General features: G+C 42.5%; 1 pseudogene; it reads left to right on the forward strand.

Annotated features, from left to right (window-relative positions):
- The first annotated feature begins 1,703 nt into the window (after positions 1–1,703).
- LOC125082847 (spermatogenesis-associated protein 31D1-like) lies at positions 1,704–11,908 on the forward strand (annotated as a pseudogene).
- Positions 11,909–12,570: the final 662 nt, after the last annotated feature.

Consider the following 12,570-nt stretch of genomic DNA (forward strand, 5'->3'; position numbering starts at 1 on the left):
ACATTGGGCTGATCAGGAGAACAGTGCTGAGCCTCTAAGAAGAGACTGGGGTCTGAGCTATATCCTAGGATACAGGGTCTACCTAAGGGAGCACAGATGTGACTCTCAGGCTTCAGCTTGTATGTCCTTATTGAACAAAGAACTTCTGAGTGAGAATATCAAGTGTGGACCTCCCAAATAAAATCCTCCTTTGTTTTTCAAAGTAAATATGGAAAATATTTTATCACCTTAAAAATTGAGAAAAGCAAGGAACACAAAATTCTATAAATTAAAATAAAATCCTGGTATTCTTGGATAAAGAATGTCTCCATTTCTGAAAGAAAAGTGAGACATGAGTCCCCACCCTTCATTCTTTTCTTTTCATTCTAGTATCAGGGCAGAGCTAAGAGGAGGAAAGGTGGGACTCTGAAAGGTAAGGTTCTGCCTATTCCACCTGAGCTCTCCAAGGCTGACCCTTCCTGTCCTTTCCAGGAGGGCCCAGTCCATGATCTCTGAGGATGCCAGCTGCTAGACACATTCCCTCTCAGAAAACAGAGGTGTCAGAGGAGAGGCTCATGAAAACACTGTCAGAGGGCAAAACCCTTCTCAGATTCCCTGCTCTGACCATGACTGAGTATGAAGCAGTGATGGATCTGGGCAATGGGTGCTATCTAATACGTGGCCATGTGAGATGTTAAGAGTCAGAACTTCTGAAGTTCTGAGACTTTGTGAAAGACCTGTGGCATCATGGATACTCAACTTCCTCTTTGAGGTAACCGTTGACCTATGTTTCACATAGGGTGGTTTTCAGTAACACATGGGATAGATAATACATATAAAAGCCCATTGTGAATGATCAAATAATGCAAGTCTTATTATTATCATTGATCATGTCACCTTGAATCCTAATTCTTGGAGCTTTCCAAGTCCAATCTACCAAGGATATCTTTAACGGACACTCTATTCAGTCACTTATAAGATCTCTCGCTTCTATCTTCACCATCCTCCTGGTTTCCCAGGGTGGAGAACTTGCCAGGGAGAAGTAGAGGAGGCAAGAAAGGTGCTTTCTCTTGTGTAAACGTGAGTAAACATTACCTTCTTTCCTGTACCCCTCTTTTAAGCAGAGTCTATGTATTTCTAGGGCCTCAGGGAAGCCTGGGATTGACATGGGATGGAAAATTCTCAGAGTTAGAATTTGAAAGTCTTGGGGATATTGGTAAGTGGGGGCTACCTTTGCCAGACCTGCCAGGGTCACATATGTTTCCTTAGGTCCTGGCTGCAGCTTTGTAACTCCTGTCTCCCACAGCCCTCTAGACCGGCATCATGATATCATCCATTTTCATCAACTATTATGTCCAGACCCCTTCTGTGAGGTGTGTAACAACACAACTGCTGAGGTGAATTGGCTGTTGTTCCAGAGGACCTGGAAGATGCTACTCCCTCTGTGATCCTCTTGGTTTCTACAGCTTCTGTGACTGACTCATCATTCACTTCATCTCCTGACTTCTCTGCAGTTGCTCCAGGAGACCTAATACCAGGCTCTTTGCCTGAGGCTTCCCCCAATCCCCTCCATCTTCTCACCTAACCCAATGACCCCTTTAGCTGACTTTTTCTTACCCTCACCGCTAGGCACTCCCCCCCACTAGAGCAAAAAGCCTAGGATTCTTAATTCAAAGAGAACCATTCCATACCTCTACCCCGTGCCTTTCCTCCTTTCCTACCATATGATGCTCAGACAACCAGAGGCCACTTTACCTCTGAATACCATCTCCACTCTTGACCCCACCATTTCACAAGATAACAACCTCTTACCACATCTGTCTCAGACAAGGAATTGCACTGATTCCTTTGCTTGTCATCATGTACCACCAAGTCTGTCTGTTTCACCACTGCCAGACTGCCTTTTAACTGTGACTCATCTAACTCCAATTCCTCTTATTGCAACCTGTTCCTGAGAAGTCACCTCTAGATAGCCCTGGTGGTTGTCTACTTATGTCCCAACAATTAAATGTAGTGCCTGTTTCAAACCCATCGAGTTCCGAATTCACCTATTGGCAGGCCCATGCCAAAGAACATGTTCCTCCCCACCTTATGACACTCCGAGTTTCAGCAAGAGCAAGTCTACCTCCATCAACCAGAAACCTGTCTCAGGAGAGACTCTGCTACTAAACACAAGGAGGCCAGTGGAATTTCTTTCCCTGCCTTTAATATCCAGGCCCTCTAGGAGAGACAAATGGAGAAGAGAATGGTTTTCCAGATTTTAGAGAAGAAAGGAAAAGAGGAGGTGCCATATTCCGAACAAATGTGGTCAGAATACCAATGGGCATCTTTAGGGAATTTGTTGCATCCGCTTGATGTACAAGTCACCACAGCCTCCAAAATTGGCTGGAACACTGAAGGCAAACTAGAGCAGCTCTCTATTTATCAAGAGCTCCTCTATGTCAAGACTTTGGCAGAAAACTTGCATCAGAAATATAGCCAGCTCATCTGGGGTCTTCCTTCTTTGCACAGTGAATCCTTAGTAGCAACTCTCTTGTTTTCTGGTAGTACTTCTCCACTAGAGTCTCACTTTGTCTCATTCAATGGAATTGATAATACCTCTGCCACCAAAATGCAAGCACCTCCACCACTTCCTCATTCCCAACCATTTCTTCTCCCCATTGTATGTCCCCAATCCTTGCCTCAAAACCTGTCTCCATCCCAGCCCCTACCTTTCACTAATGTGAACACCCACGCCCATTTTCTTTTTTTTTTAAAATTTATTTATTTTTTTAATAAACATATAATGTATTTTTATCCCCAGGGGTACAGGTCTGTGAATGGCCAGGTTTACACACTTCACAGCACTCACCATAGCACATACCCTCCCCAATGTCCAAAACCACACCCCCCTCTCCCAATCCCCCTCCCCCCATCAACCCTCAGTTTGTTTTGTGAGATTAAGAGTCACTTATGGTTTGTCTCCCTCCCAATCCCATCTTCTTTCATTTGTTCTTCTCCAACCCCCTTAACACCCATGTGCATCTCCTCTCCCTCATATCAGGGAGATCATATGATAGTTGTCTTTCTCCGATTGACTTATTTCGCTAAGCATGATACCCTCTAGTTCCATCCACGTCGTCGCAAATGGCAAGATTTCATTTTTTTGATGGCTGCATAGTATTCCATTGTGTATATATACCACATCTTCTTTATCCATTCGTCTGTTGATGGACATCTAGGTTCTTTCCATAGTTTGGCTATTGTAGACATTGCTGCTATAAACATTCAGGTGCATGTGCCCCTTCAGATCACTACGTTTGTATCTTTAGGGTAAATACCCAGCAGTGCAATTGCAGGGTCATAGATATAGGGTAGTTCTATTTTCAACATTTTGAGGAACCTCCATGCTGTTTTCCAGAGTGGTCGCACCAGCTTGCATTCCCACCAACAGTTGTAGGAGGGTTCCCCTTTCTCCGCATCCTCGCCAGCATCTGTCATTTCCTGACTTGTTCATTTTAGCCATTCTGACTGGTGTGAGGTGATATCTCATGGTGGTTTTGATTTGTATTTCCCTGATGCCGAGTGATATGGAGCACTTTTTCATGTGTCTGTTGGCCATCTGGATGTCTTCTTTGCAGAAATGTCTGTTCATGTCCTCTGCCCATTTCTTGATTGGATTATTTGTTCTTTGGGTGTTGAGTTTGCTAAGTTCTTTATAGATTTTGGACACTAGCCCTTTATCTGATATGTCATTTGCAAATATCTTCTCCTATTCTGTCAGTTGTCTTTTGGTTTTGTTCACTGTTTCCTTTGCTGTGCAAAAGCTTTTGATCTTGATAAATCCCAATAGTTCATTTTTGCCCTTGCTTCCCTTGCCTTTGGCGATGTCCTAGGAAGATGATGCTGCGGCTGAGGTTGCAGAGGTTGCTGCCTGTGTTCCCTCAAGGATTTTGATGGATTCCTTTCTCACATTGAGGTCCTTCATCCGTTTTGAGTCTATTTTCGTGTGTGGTGTAAGGAAATGATCCAATTTCATTTTTCTGCATGTGGCTGTCCAATTTTCCCAACACCATTTATTGAAGAGGCTGCCTTTTTTCCATTGGACATTCTTTCCTACTTTGTCGAAAATTAGTTGACCATAGAGTTGAGGGTCCATTTCTGGGCTCTCTATTCTGTTCCATTGATCTATGTGTCTGTTTTTGTGCCAGTACCATGCTGTCTTGAGGATGACAGCTTTGTAATAGAGCTGGAAGTCCGGAATTGTGATGCCACCAACTTTGGCTTTCTTTTTCAATATTCCTTTGGCTATTTGAGGTCTTTTCTGGTTCTATATAAATTTTAGGATTATTTGTTCCATTTCTTTGAAAAAAACGGATGGGATTTTGATAGGAATTGCATTAATGTGTAGATTGCTTTAGGTAGCATAGACATTTTCACAATATTTGTTCTTCCAATCCAGGAGCATGGAACATTTTTCCATTTCTTTGTGTCTTCCTCAATTTCTTTCATGAGTACTTTATAGTTTTCTGTGTATAGATTCTTAGCCTCTTTGGCTAGGTTTATTCCTAGGTATCTTATGATTTTGGGTGCAATTGTAAATGGGATGGACTCCTTAATTTCTCTTTCTTCTGTCTTGTTGTGGTGTAGAGAAATGCAACTGATTTCTGTGCATTGATTTTTATATCCTGACACTTTACTGAATTCCTGTACAAGTTCTAGCAGTTTTGGAGTGGAGTCTTTGGGTTTTCCTCATATAGTATTGTATCATCTGCAAAGCGTGGTAATTTGACTTCTTCTTTGCTGATTTAGATGCCTTTAATTTCCTTTGTTGTCTGATTGCTGAGGCTAGGACTTCTAGTACTATGTTGAATAGCAGTGGTGATAATGGACATCCCTTCTGTGTTCCCTGACCTTAGTGGAAAAGCTTTCAGTTTTTCTCCATTGAGAGTGATATTTGCGGTAGGTTTTTCATAGATGGCTTTGATAATATTGAGGTATGTTCCTTTTATCCCTACACTTTGAAGAGTTTTGATCAGGAAGGGATGCTGTACTTTGTCAAATGCTTTTTCAGCACCTATTGAGAGTATCATATGGTTCTTGTTTTTTCTTTTATTAATGTGTTGTATCACATTGATTGATTTGCAGATGTTGAACCAACCTTGCAGCCCTGGAGTAAATCCCACATGGTCGTGGTGAATAATCCTTTTAATGTACTGTTGAATCCTATTGGCTAGTATTTTGGTGAGAATTTTCGTATCTGTGTTCATCAAGGATATTGGTCTGTAGTTCTCTTTTTGATGGGATCCTTGTCTGGTTTTGGGATCAAGGTGATGCTGGCTTCATAAAATGAGTTTGGAAGTTTTTCCTTCCATTTCTATTTTTTGGAACAGTTTCAGGAGAATAGGAATTAATTCTTCTTTAAATGTTTGGTAGCTTTCCCCTGGGAAGCCATCCGGCCCTGGGCTTTTGTTCGTTTGGAGATTTTTGATGACTCTTTCAATATCCTTACTGGTTATGGGTCTGTTCAGGCTTTCTATTTCTTCCTGGTCAGTTGTGGTAGTTTATATGTCTCTAGGAATGCATCCATTTCTTCGAGATTGTCAAATTTGTTGGCATAGAGTTGCTCATAGTATGTTCTTATAATTGTTTGTATTTCTTTGGTGTTAGTTGTGATCTCTTCTCTTTCATTCATGATTTCATTTATTTGGGTCCTTTCTCTTTTCTTTTTGATAAGTCTGGCCAGGGGTTTATCAATCTTATTAATTCTTTCAAAGAACCAGCTCCTAGTTTCGTTGATTTGTTCTATTGTTTTTTTTTGGTTTCTATTTCATTGATTTCTGCTCTGATCTTTATGATTTCTCTTCTACTGCTGGGTTTAGGCTTTCTTTCTTGTTCTTTCTCCAGCTCCATTAGGTGTAGGGTTAGGTGTGTACCTGAGACCATTTCTTATTTCTTTAGAAAGACTTGTACTGCTATATATTTTCCTCTCAGGACTGCCTTTGCTGTGTCCCACAGATTGTGAACCATTATATTTTTCATTATCATTTGTTTCCATGAATTTTTCAATTCTTCTTTAATTTCCTGGTTGACCCATTCATTCTTTAGAAGGATGCTGTTTAGTCTCCAATGTATTTGAGTTCTTTCCAAATTTCCTCTTGTGATTGAGTTCTAGCTTCAGAGCATTGTGGTCTGAAAATATGCAGGAATGATCCCAATCTTTTGATACTGGTTGAGACCTGGTTTAGTACCCAGGATGTGATCTATTCTGGAGAGTGTTCCATGTGCACCAAAGAAGAAGTGTATCCTGTTGCTTTGGGATGAAATGTTCTATATATATCTTTGATGTCCATCTGGTCCTGTGTGTCATTTAAGGCCTTGATTTCCTTGTTGATCGTTTTGCTTGGATGATCTGTCCACTTCAGTGAGGGGAGTGTTAAATCCCCTACTATTATTGTATTATTGTTGATGTGTTTCTTTGATTTTGTTTTTAATTGGTTTATATAGTTGGCTGCTCCACGTTAGGGGCATAGATATTTAAAATTGTTAGATCTTCTTGTTGGACAGATCCTTTGAGTATGATATAGTGTCCTTCCTCATCTCTTATTATAGTCTTTGCTTAAAATCTAATTGATCTGATCTAAGGATTGCCACCCCTGCTTTCTTCTGATGTCCATTAGCATGGTAAATTCTTTTCCACCCCCTCACTTTAAATCTGGATGTGTCTTTGGATCTAAAATGAGTTTCTTGTAGGCAATATATAAATGGGTTTGATTTTTTTTCCATTCTGATATCCTGTGTCTTTTGATTGGGGGCATTTAGCCCATTAACATTCAGGATAACTATTGAGAGATATGAATTTAGTGCCATTGTATTGCCTGTGACTGTTACTGTGCATTGTCTCTGTTCCTTTCTGATCTACTACTTTTAGGCTCTCTCTTTTCTTAGAGGACCCCTTCAATATTTCCTGTAGAACTGGTTTGGTGTTTGCAAATTCTTTCAGTTTTTGTTTGTCCTGGAAGCTTTTAATCTCTCCTTCTATTTTCAATGATAGCCTAGCTGGATATAGTATTCTTGGCTGCATGTTTTTCTCATTTAGTACTCTGAATATATCATGCCAGCTCTTTCTGGCCTGCCAGGTCTCTGTGGATAAGTCTGCTGCCAATCTAATATTTTTACCATTGCATATACAGATTCTTTTTCCCACGCTGCTTCCAGGATCTTCTGTTTGTCACTAAGACTTGTAAATTTTACTATTTGGTGACGGGGTCTGGGCCTATTCTTGTTGATTTTGAGGGGGTTTCTCTGAACCTCCTGGATTTTGATGCTTGTTCCCTTTGCCATATTAGGGAAATTCTCTCCAATATACCTTCTGCTCCCCTCCTCTCTTTCTTCTTCTTCTGGAATCCCAATTATTCTAATGTTGTTTCGTCTTATGGTGTCACTTATCTCTCGAATTCTCCCCTCGTGGTCCAGCAGCTGTTTGTCCCTCTTTTGCTCAGCTTCTTTATTCTCTGTCATTTGGTCTTCTATATCGCTAATTCTTTCTTCTGCCTCATTTATCCTAGCAGTGAGAGCCTCCATTTTTGATTGCACCTCATTAATAGCTTTTTGATTTCAACTTGGTTTCGATTTTAGTTCTTTTATTTCTCCAGAAAGGGCTTTATATCTCTTGAGAGGGTTTCTCTAATATCTCCCATGCCTTTTTCGAGCCCAGCTAGAACCTTGAGAATTGTCATTCTGAACTCTAGATCTGACATATTACCAATGCCTGTATTGATTAGGTCCTAGTCTTCGGTACTGCCTCTTGTTCTTTTTTTTGTGGTGAATTTTTCTGCCTTTTCATTTTGTCCAGGTAAGAGTATATGAAGGAGCAAGTAAAATAGTAAAAGGGTGGCAACAACCCCCGGAAATATGCTTTAAACAAATCATAAGAGGACCCCAAATCATGGGAGGGAGACGGGGATAAAAAGAGTTTCAGGAAAAAAAAAAAAACAATTAAAAAAGAAACAAATAAGAAAAATATTAAAAAATATATATATATTAGATAAACTAGTTAAAATACGTTAAAAAAGAAAAGGGTAAAAGTTAAAAAAATTTATCAGAAGAAGAAAAAAAATTTGAAAAAAAAATTAAATTAACTGCAAGACTAAATAATCATGGGGAGAAAGCCTTGAGTTCCATGCTTTGCTTTCTCGTCCTCTGGGGATTCCATGCTCTCCTTGGTATTGAACCCTGCACTCCTTGGTAGGTGAACTTGTGTTGGCTGGATTTCTTGTTGATCTTCTGGGGGAGGGCCTGTTGTAGTGATTTTCAAGTGTCTTTGCCCCAGGCCGAATTGCACCGCCCTTATCAGGGGCTGGGCTGAGTAATCCCGTCGGGTTTGCTTTCCTGAGCTTTTGTTCCCTGGGCACTTTCCCTAGAGTCCAGAGGACAGGAATGAAGATGGTGGCCTCCAATCTCCGGCCCAGAGAAGCGAGTGCTTGGAGCCCCACTCCTCAGTGTGCCCTCAGAGAATAGCGCCTAATCACCGTCTCCCTGGCCTCTGGCCGTGCTCTGAGCTCACCCAGCCTGCGACTGCTTCAAGGTAACTCGGAGCTGAGAGCTCACTCCTTGGCTCTGTCTCTGTAGCCAGATTCTAATACCTATAAGCTCTGCGACACTCAGACACCCCGGTCCTTCTGTGACCCTGCTGACCCCGTGTGGGCTTCACCCCGGTTTAGCCTCTGGAGCAATGTCCCTCAGTGGAAACAGACTTTTAAAGTCCTGATTTTGTGCTCCATTTCTCCGCTGCTTGCTGGGAGCCAGCCCCTCCCCCCAAGGTCCTATCTCCCGTTGCTTTGGATCATTCTCCGCCAGTCCTACCTTTCAAAAGTGGTTGATTTTCTGTTTCTAGAATTGCTGTTCTTCTCTTCAATCTCCTGTTGGATTTGTAGGTGTTTGCAATCTTTAGATAAGCTATCTAGCTGATCTCCTGCTACCTGATATAGTCTCACCCTGCTACTTCTCCGCCATCTTGACTCCCACCCCCACACCCATTTTTAATCCTGCCTCCCAATCATACCACCTTCTTCATCCCAGATTAGAGACTGTGGAGTGTCTTTCCATAGATCCAAGAATGAATCAGACTCTCCTATCTTGACTGAAATCAACACCTGGGATGGCACGTGTTGCAGAAGCAACAGAAAAGTTTGTGGGCTTTAGTCCCCATGTTCCAGAAACCTAAAGAAAACCATTTGTCCTCAAGTTCCAAACCTTCCATTAGTTAGCTGTCATCCCATGCCTATGTTACCAGTCTCTATCCTTCCTGGCCATTTTCATATCATCTGTGAACTCCAGGAGGACACTGGAGTTACACAGCCCAAGGATGGTAATCCCACACTGGTGCCTCCATGACTGTAGAAATCTAGACTCCCTAGCAGTGATGGAGCCTCAGCATACATATCAGAACTCTCTCAGCAAAAAGGCAGACATGTTCACTCACAATTCTCTGATTTCAGGGCCATAGTAACAGGGATCTAGCAAAGACTGAATTGAGTTTCCCGAAGATTCCTGAGAGGGTCCAAACACAATTCAGCTAAGGAAGGATATGAGGAGGAATCTTGGGTGTATCCCTGGAGAAGAGTCCAGAAGACAGGCCACAAAGGGTCTCAGAATGCCACATAGTGAAGGGTCTGAGGGCTGCCTTGGAGACAACAAGGATCTGTGTGTGTCATTCAAGGAATCCTGGGGAATGAATTATTAACTGTCTCAAGGAAGGACACAGACCAGAATGAAATGAAAAGTAATCTATTTACATATGAGCAAGAAGTTTTTGGCAGATCACTGTGGGTAGGAGTCCTATAGGTGTGTATTATTCTTGGCTGGCTGATGACAATACACTGCCTTTCTCTGGGAGTTCCCAGACTGCTCTGGAAAACACATGGTTCTAAAAAGACATGGTAGGTAGGGTTTACGGCCAGAGCATCACTCTAGAGCATTCTTTTCTTGATCCCAGTACATGACAGGTGTTAGAGGTCCATATTATTAGATTTGCATGAGTGAGAGGTGGGGTCTACCCCTCAGGGTTTTTGAATCCATAAATTCTATATGTGAGAGAAGCCAAAACATGGCCTTTCCCCCAATTTGACTTTTCCTCCTCAGCCATGCATATTTCTGGGGTGTTTCCAAAGCTGAGTATTTTAAATCCCTTGAGGGAAGCTCTAAAACCTGTTTTGGAAACCGGATGTGAACAACAAGTCAGTCCCCACTGTGGATCATCCTTCTCCCCGCTATGTCATCTGTGGGCAATGAAGGACATGGGGCCTGAAGGCATCACACTCTGACACTGACCATAAGACTGCAGAGGTATCCAGATAGCTGAGTGGGGAAGCCAGAATTTTTAGCCTCTACACACAGCATCCGAGCTCAAGTGAGAACCAGTGAGACTGGACAAGACAACACATGTGGCCCAGAGGTGCCCACAAAGCAAGCTAGGGCTGGACATGAGCCAATGCATGAGAATCTGAGTTCCAGTTACAGAGTAGAAATGCAACAGGCAAAGTGATGGTGGGGAAGAACTTACATTTGCTATGTCCAACCTGTCCAGGGATATTCAACACCAAGAAGCTGTGTACCCTTCAATACAATCTTGGGACACCTTGACAAGCAGGTGAGTTGGGAGCTCCAAATGATAAATGTCAACATGAGTAAAATAGAAACTGCCCTGACCATGGAACACACCTCACCAAAAATACTGGTTCCCCAAGATTCTAAACTATCAGAACTGAAAAGACAGATCCTGAGTGAATTACAGGTTTAAACTGGAGAGTGAGGAGCATAACCAGTCTCAAGGATGTCCCACTGGACATCCGCCTTCCTTCAGATAGCTTGACTTCCAAGGCTTCACTGACTCAGTCTCAGAGTGTGTGCAACGGGGACATGGAAGCATCCCAGGTGTTGCATGTCTTACTGAAGGGACAGCAGATTAGCACAGAGGAGCAGCAGGAATCCTGGGACTCAAAACTGGCCTTCTGTAAGGGCCAGCCTACAAATTTCTCACAAAGAAGAAGTGCAAAGAAAGTGAGACCTCAGATCCCAAAGCAAGAAAATGCAGAAGTGAGGAACTCAGGAGTAGGGACATCTGCAGGCAGAGAGGAGAGCCTCCATTTTGAGGAAAGATAATTACAGTGTGCTTCCTCAACTCTGTCACAGAAATGAACAGTTTCCTCTTGAAAGTACTTCAGAAAAAGATGAGGCAATTTTCTCAGTGGATCAATTCCAAGAAAACAATCACAGGGCATCAAGAAAGTCCCCAGCAAAAGCCAAGTTCATGGCCCCTAGTGCAGCACCAAGACCCAGTTGAAGTGTGGCTACTTTTGGGAGTGACTGGCTTCCTGAAGCTCAGAAGTTCACTACCATTGGGAAGGTCCTAGAAGAGAAGGAGGCACGTATGCCTTGATGTGAGGCCTCAGAGTTAAGCCAGCAGCAGGAGGAACTACAGGCCCAGGTAGGGCCTGACAAGAGACCTCCCTTCAAATACGGGCTCTTTCTGACCCATAACAAGAGAAAGGGGCAAGTATCAAGTCCTGCCACCAGGAAGCGGTCTGTGTTGACAAGGACCATCCTATATGTATCAGACAGAAGAGAGCAGGGTCAGACAGCCCTGGAAAGCTGAGGCCTTCGAGAATCAGCTATTAAAACAGAGTAAATGCCCTTCTTCTCTGCCTTCTGGAGAGTCTGTGCCTCATCCAAGCCCCACCTGTGTGCATCAACGTATGCCAGGTCCTTTGGGCCATCAGGGGTGACCCTGATGAAAAGTACTGTGTTTAGCGATTTGACTCTTCTACTCAAGCAGAAAATGCTTCTCCAGCACTTGCAGGGAGAAAAATTTCCCTAAAGAAATCATTCAGTCCTTGTTGAGAAAGCGTCACAATTTTCATGCCAATATATCCTGTGATGAGAACAACCTTCAGCACAACAAAGAATATTCATCCTCCTCAATAAACGTTTCTTCTAATAGAGAGTGTGTTCTCTGTGTGCTGCACTGGGACCAGGGCTGGGGCTTGCAGTCAGGGAAAGGAAGCAGTGCATTCAACTTTAGTAGTTAACGCTTTTGGCTTCTACAAGTACACCAGTCCCTCGTACAAAGCCTGACAGTGGCCTTCTCAGTTTTATCCTGGGGTCCTTTATTTGATCCTGTTCTGATATCCTGTATTTAAAACATTACTTTTTTTTTTTCATAAAAAGTATAATGTGCTTACTCTGAAATCTTCAGGCCTTACAAATAGTGAGAAAAACCCTTAAAGTCTAGAACTTGATTAAACTGTCTTTCATGTGCTCCCAAACTATTTGTCCGGTAGGATACTATGTTAGCTAGGCCTCACCTCCTGGAGGCTACTCAGGCCGAGTGATACCTTTTCAACATATGAATATACAGGATAGTCTTTGAGCATGAAGACAGTACCTCCAGTGATGTTGCCAGGGAGGTTGTCCTCCTATATGGTGCCTGCCTTCCCAGACATGCAACATTTTACCCCAAGGTTACAGTAATTGAGGGGTGCATTAATATCTATTGCTGTGTAATGGATATTCCAAATTTAGTGAGTTAAAAATATATACTTATTATCTCAT

The sequence above is a fragment of the Lutra lutra genome, chromosome 13 (genome assembly GCF_902655055.1).
Source record: "Lutra lutra chromosome 13, mLutLut1.2, whole genome shotgun sequence".
In the NCBI taxonomy this organism is placed as follows: Eukaryota; Metazoa; Chordata; class Mammalia; order Carnivora; family Mustelidae; genus Lutra; species Lutra lutra.